This window comes from Mycteria americana, chromosome 19 (assembly GCF_035582795.1).
Source record: "Mycteria americana isolate JAX WOST 10 ecotype Jacksonville Zoo and Gardens chromosome 19, USCA_MyAme_1.0, whole genome shotgun sequence".
In the NCBI taxonomy this organism is placed as follows: Eukaryota; Metazoa; Chordata; class Aves; order Ciconiiformes; family Ciconiidae; genus Mycteria; species Mycteria americana.
The window spans coordinates 4,074,199-4,081,055 of record NC_134383.1 but is presented as its reverse complement, the minus strand read 5'-3'; positions in this window follow the sequence as shown (position 1 = coordinate 4,081,055).

Here is a 6,857-nt window from a genome sequence, read left to right as displayed (position 1 = left end):
CTCAAGCCCTGGGGAGGAGGGAGGAGGGGACGCGCTTTGCTGCAGGGTGCATCGCTCCATGGAGGGGAGCGCAGAGGCCACGAGCCGTTGGGCCCTTTCCCTCAGCCCCTGCCCAGGTGTTGCTCCCCCGGGAGAAGGGCCGGCAGGGCTCCGCACGGGGCCGCGGCTCGCGCCCCCCGCCTTCCCCAGCAGCCGAACGGGGGAGCAGCGTTTCCCCCGCAGTGCTGCGGGTGTTTGAAGGGAGCGGGAAAGGGCACGGGTGCCAGAAGCACTGAGTGCAGCCCATCGCTGGGAGTTGGGATGTGAGAGGAGCAGGTTCCAGTCAGCTGGATTTCGACCGTGTGTACAGAAACTCCAAGGCCACGGTTGCTTTCTGACAGCAAATCGATGCTGCTGTAAACACGAGAACAAAGGAGCTCGCAGAGGAGAGGGGGGAAGGAACAAGGAAAAGGGAGAGATGGAGATCTGCTACGCAGCCAAAGCTTAAACAATGTTGGGAAAAGCTGAATTACTTCGGTACCTATTCATACCCTGGCCAAAGCTGGTTGCTCGCCCGTTCCCAAGGCCATCGAGGAAGTCGTGGCCTCGAGCAGATTAGGTGTGAGGGCGAGAGCCAGGAGTTGCGGGGTGGCTCGGCTGCTTCTGTGCTCGGTAGCCCCGGGCCACTCGCTGGGAGCGGGCCTCTCTCCCAAGGTTTAGCAACTGTTTAATCCTCAAGCCGAGGAGCTGGATGAGGCAGACTCTGTACATGTGCAGCTGGTTAGGGCTGAGCGTGCCCCTCCCCTCTAAAGAGTTGTGTCTTATGATGGATATCACTGGCAGGGTGAATTCCCATTCATTTGTCCTGTGGCTTCAGCAGTGCGAGTGGTTTCCATACAGATCCCGCAGGAGAGAATACCGTGGAAAAATGGGGGTTTGGGAGCCAAGATGCTGGGACTTTCTTCTTCCCAGCTCTGCAGCGAAAGAGCAGATCTGGGGCCCGGCAGGTTTAAGTTTGGGATGGGGCCGGCTCCTGACCTGATGTGGAGGTCACGTTAATGCACAGGTTTAGAGTTTAACCCATCGCATAGGCTGGTGAAAGGGCTATTTGAGCTAGCCCAGCTTGGAGCACTGTGCTGGTCCGCACGACAGAAGCACAGGTTTCCACCAGTGTCGATGGAGTGGGAAGGCGGTCAGATGCTTTGCAGGTACAACATGCCATTGGAAGGCTCAGCCTTCCAGGAAGGCAGGATTTTCTTGTTTGGTTGGGGTTTTAAGCTCATATATTTTCTCTGGCTGTCATTGGGAAGGCCACATGGAAGAGCTTTAAGGACCGGTCCTGAGTGGGGAGAGGGGAGTTTGGTGCACACAGCTCGGTCCCTGAGTCTATCCATCTGTAAAGAATCAGCATAACAACACTTAATATACTTCCCCAACATGGCAGTTGTGGGGCTTAATTAAAGTGTGCAGAGTGCTTGGAGATCCTCAGATTAAGGCTGCGTGTACAGTGAATTACAAAAGCAAACAACATGAAATTTTCGATGTGTTGTGCTATAGCTGTCTTCATTTACAAGAAACAAATCATTTAATGTACCTCTTATATGTAACTTGTTTATATAGGATGTGCTTATTATTTCAGTAGGAGGGAAATCTGGTAGTTTTGGTTATCGTTTCTGAATATGTAATCCACATTAAGGCCTAAAATTTGAATATGATGGTGAAATAGTACAAATAAGTTTTTTAACTGTATATATGTGTGTAACTAGCCATGGGAAACATCATCAGTTTTAATAGGCCTGAAAGATGGAGGGAAGTAAATTTAATATAGTATAAAAATAAAGGTAATCCCAGCAAAAGACAAGCGTGGAGCAGTTACTAGAGTTACCACAGGCAGAGACAGTACATGTTTTGTGTCCAACAATAGCAGCGTACGTGACTTGAAATGCTCTTTCCTTATAAAACAAAATACCCACTGGTTTGGCTTATTAGCGCTAATCTTCAAAGGGAGCAGCAGTCCTGAGGTTCCTGGTTCAATTCATAAGTTCAGCTCCGCTCTGGCAGCGCTCGCTTGACAAAGTGCCATTGTTGCCCACGGCCGGGGCCGTGCGTGCGTGTGTGTGTGAGGTTTAACCTTCTGCGTTTCCCCTTTTGGGCTGCACAAGGAATGCCCAAAGCCGTGCAGAAATATGTCTCTGATGTATAGTTTACATGTGAAAATGCTGCATTTGAACTTGCACTGACTCTGCTCAGAGTGGATCGGGTTAAATGGACTATTACAATGGCAGGAGCTCATCTGGAACTAATAATTTTTGAGGCCACCAAAAGTAAAAAGTAAAAAAAAAAAAAAAAGGGGGGGGGGGGAAGGAATCCTAGTGAGTTTGGTGGCCAGTGACCAAAGCTTCTGCTGCCATCTACTGCACGTGGGTGGCAGTAGGGCCAGCTGGGACCAGCTCGCTTTGGACCAGATGAGCCACAAGACAGGTTAAAGAGGGAATCGTGGGTTCTGGGGCGGAGGGAGCGGGCCCGCAGCTCCGCACAGCCCGCTCAGCCCTTCGCCGGAGCGGGGCCGGGGTCTGGCTCGGGCTTTCCCCTAACCGCTGCGGAGCATCTGGTGGGTCTGTTACAAAGGGAGCGGAACATGGTGCTTTAATTGTCGCAGGTTTTGAGCTGCGCTCGTTTTGCATTGTTGCCACTCGCTTAGGATTCACCACCACGGAAGAAGATTTTGGCTCCGATTTGGGGGGCCGTTAACAAAGCCCTCATCAATTGCATGCAAGTGGCTGCATCACAAATCACACGACAAAACCAGCGCTCGGTGACCGACATCTGTTTTGTCTCAGAAAGCGCAGCACGAAAGAGCGATGCTGGTCGGTAGCCCCACCCGCTGGAACCGGCTCAAGCATTACCGTGCTTGCCGGCCTGGCTAGACAATAAACGGAGTCTATTTATTTATGATGGCTGGACTCTAGCAGGTCATTGGCATGGTCTCCAAGGGCGATGCATTCGAATCCCTTTCTCAATTTTCTCTCTTCCATCTCTCCAGGCTGCCTTCTATTCTTTGTGCCTATTCTCCCAGGAGATCTGGTCTTGAAACAAATAGCTCACCATCGTTGTGGCTCTTGGTTGCGAGGTTAAATAAGTTTAAGAGGAAAAGTACATTTGAAATGGTGCTGATCCAAATGAATGAGCCAAAAGCGCTATTGTCTTTACCAGCTCCGAGTCCGCCATGGTAATTTCCTGGGTACATAGACATGTTGGCTATGAGTTACATATAGCTACTGCGAAGTGGAACTGGATTGAAAATGAAGCTGGTCTTGTGACTAAACGCACAACTGGGAATTAGCCTCTGGGCTTCTGTTTCTGGCTTTCTGAGGGATCTCAAGAAAGCCACGGCAGGGGGGAAAGGAAAGCTGTGTAATTTCAGAAAGCCAGCCTAACCCCGATGCCGGGCCAGCAGCCCTCAAAGGAGGAGCACGGAGGGCGTTAGGAGAGGACCTGCCACTCTGCTCTCTGCTGGCAGTGTGAGCGGAGCCTCGGGAAGCTAAAAAAGCGGAGATACTCGACGAGGTCTCTTCTCCAGCCTGCAGCACAGGGTGCACGGCTCCGAAGGTGGTGCGCGTGCTTCCGAAGCAGAAAGGGGCCGCAGCCAGCCAGCCCCTGGGCAGGGGCAACGCTCTCGGCCCAGCCATAGGTTTTGGGATTTGTTTTCACGTAGGCTGTAGTGTCTTACAGTCACAAGCCTCAGTGTGAGGTAGTCGCCTGAAGTTCCCTTTATAGCGAAGGGTATACGACCTATTTCAAGGTGAGGGGAAGCACTCTCTGAACTGCTGTGCCTCATCCTTGGCTGCAGAAGGGGCCTGGAGTGACTCTCTCAGCTTGGGCAAGGATCAATCATCAATCCTGCCTAACGTTGAGTAGAGCCCAGGCCAGGAGGAGCCTCTGACCTCTTCACTATCTTCTTGCCATTACCCTTCGGGATCTCAGGCTTGGGGAAATACAAATTGAGCAGGCAGCCATTCTCACAGTGGGAGGGGAATGAAAAAGTGTAGAAAAACGTTTGAGAACGGCTCATTCAGGTTCCCAGTTCCTCCTTGGAGGGCATCGGCTTCACTCCGCTGGCTACAGGAAGATCCAGGGAAAAATAAGCCTTCTCATTTGGCCGAGCCACCCTGGAGATGTGAGGCTCAGTGACGTGAATGCCACGTTTTGTCCATCTCTGCCTCAGATCCTCCATCTCTAAAATACGTTCCCCTCCTGTTCAGCCAGTGTCAGGTTGTAGCAAGCTTCAGGATGTATTTAATTAACTCCTGTTCAGGTCACACCCCCGCTCCCCATTCACTGACTGTCTTCCTGCTTTCGTTCCCAAATCACTGTCTAGTTCCTCTTTCATCACCCTCCATCGTCCTCCAAAGCAGTGCGATTTTTTCCAGCCCAACCCCACGCAGGTGCTCTTGCCGAATATGAGGTCAGGTCCACTCCCTGCTTTGTTCTGCAGGGCCTGGGGAGAGCAAATCTGCTGGGCATCATGTGAGCCCAGCTATGAGAATTTGGGGGATGTGGGCTCCTGGATGCCTGTAATTTACAGGGAAGAAGTAAACCACACATCCTGGAAGAGCTCCGGACTGCCATTTTTCTTGCATCCCACATTTGGCAGGTTGAGAGGTTCGTGGCAGGAGCCAAGATGTTGATGGTTAGCATGAATCTTTCCTTCCCGCAGACCGTCTCTTCCCTCCTTAAAGCAGGGGCTGGGCTATCTCGGAGCTCTTGGCTCCTCCATCCCAAATTCCAGCTTGAGTTTTGCTGCGAAATATCCTCAGTTATTTCGTCTTTCCTGCCGAGAAAGGCTAAACACAAACGTTCGGGAGTCTGGCACAAGAAACTCCGATTGCTTACTCAAAAGAGGAGCAGCGAGCCAGAACTTCAGCTGCTCTCTCTCAAGATCAGAGCACATCTATTTTGTGAAATGCTTAACCCATGCTGGGAAGTGCTTTTGCAGTCTTGGCCTTGCCGTATTTCCACCTGGCTTCCTCGCTCCTGCAGGCAGCTTGCTAAGTCCTAAATCAGTGGTTGTGGGCCGTCCGCTGGAAGCGGCCCCTGATGTTCGTTGTGGGAGAGAGAGAGAGTTCAGGGAGCAGCAGGGCGAAGGGAGCCTGGATCTGGGCCTCCCGGATGGGTTTGCACCGTGTGCTCCAACTGAAGCTCCTCCGGTGGTTGGGTTCCTCCTCCTCGATGGGTTCTCATCTGTCTCATAATGGGGAAAAATGTTTTGCAGCAGGAACGCTCACTTGGATCTCTTTCCTCTGCGTAGCCTCTTGTTTTCAAGGAACACATGGATAGTGGCATCTTCCGAGACCTCTCCCCCTGTCAGATGTGCGTGATTCAGAGGGTGCTGTGGGGAAGGGGAGGCTCGGAGAAACCCGTGGGAGCGATGCGATCATGCCTAGCTGTGTTTCTTCATGAAACTCTGACTCTCCAGCGTGAAAGCAGCAGGGAAAAAGAGAGCTGGATGCTTCCTGGGGCACGCTCGGGCTCAGGTGTAAAACAAGAGACAACTGGGGTCTCAAAGAGAAAATGAAGTCACATAACGAGCAAAGCTGGGAGATTTATTTGAGAACTGCCAACATGCTCAGCAATATTTAAGATACCATTATTCGTTCGGAGTCATTGCCTAATACCATTACCTCACGTGTTGGAGAGCAGGGTATACCTACTGGCACGGGTACTATAGAGACTCTACGAGAAACTCTCTTATTTTCAAGAGCTTGTTGCGTTTAGAGGCTAGATAATAAGGAAAGGTCATAAAAGCAATAAAAAGGGAGAAGATACAAAGAAAAGGGCCAGGAAAAAATTCCAGTGCCCACTTCCAGGGTAGGTGGGTTTAGTCTCCACCTGTGACTTTCTGGCTGCTCCCCAGGTAATGGGTCTGAAGGTGAGGATCAGGTGAGGGCCCGTGGGGTCTTGATATAAAAAGTCCACGGGCAGCCCAGGGAAGGGTTGTGAGTGGGACGGTGGGCAGGAGAGGCTGGGTCTCTCAGAGCAATACTTCTTCAGTTCATCACAAGGTAACCCGATAAATACAGTTTTGGTGAGGGCAGTAAAGGATTAGGGGGAAAATCTTTCCCATCCATAAAAATCTGCAAGTTTTGTTAGGAGGGGAGGCATGAACAGATCTCTTTTCTGTCAAGCCTTTACTCTGTCAATATTTTCTCAGTGACGCTTAGCGCTGAAGCTTAAGAGTCACGTTGACTACTTTAAAAGAAAGTAGGTGCATGGGAATGAGGTGTAACTTCTTGTACCTCCTGGGGGGAGCAATCTATTTCAGCAACAATAGGGAAAAATCAGCTTCATTCATGAAGAAGGGGGCAACGGGGAGGAAGGAATGGCTGTTTGTTAATGTTGCCTTAAGCTAAACATTAATGAAGTGCAACACTTAAGATGCTTGCACGCCTCAATTATGTCCACCAAGCTCACATGTTGCCTTTCCAATTATGTAGGCTAAAAAATGAGGTACGTGTGAAGAGACTGCTGCCTGCTCATTACCTCTCTCTGCGAGTAGTAATTCTGCTTTTTTTCGGCTGCTTGGGTGTCAGGTGTACTTGCATACACAGGGTTTCAAACGGCGACAGCCAAACAGCGCAAACACGCTACGCGGTGCGGGGACGGGATTGTTGTGGAAATGGATTTTAACCAGGGAAATAATGTGTGACGTGAGCAGCCAGCGGGGCTTAGTGCCGGAGATGTTGTTCTGCAGACGTGGAGGTGAGGCTCGGGAAGGCTCGAAATGTTGTCTGGTGTCTGAGGGCGTTGCTTACTGACTGGTGCCGACCTTGAAGGAAGGGACCGAGAACCAGCCAGATACGTGACTGCATTACGAATGC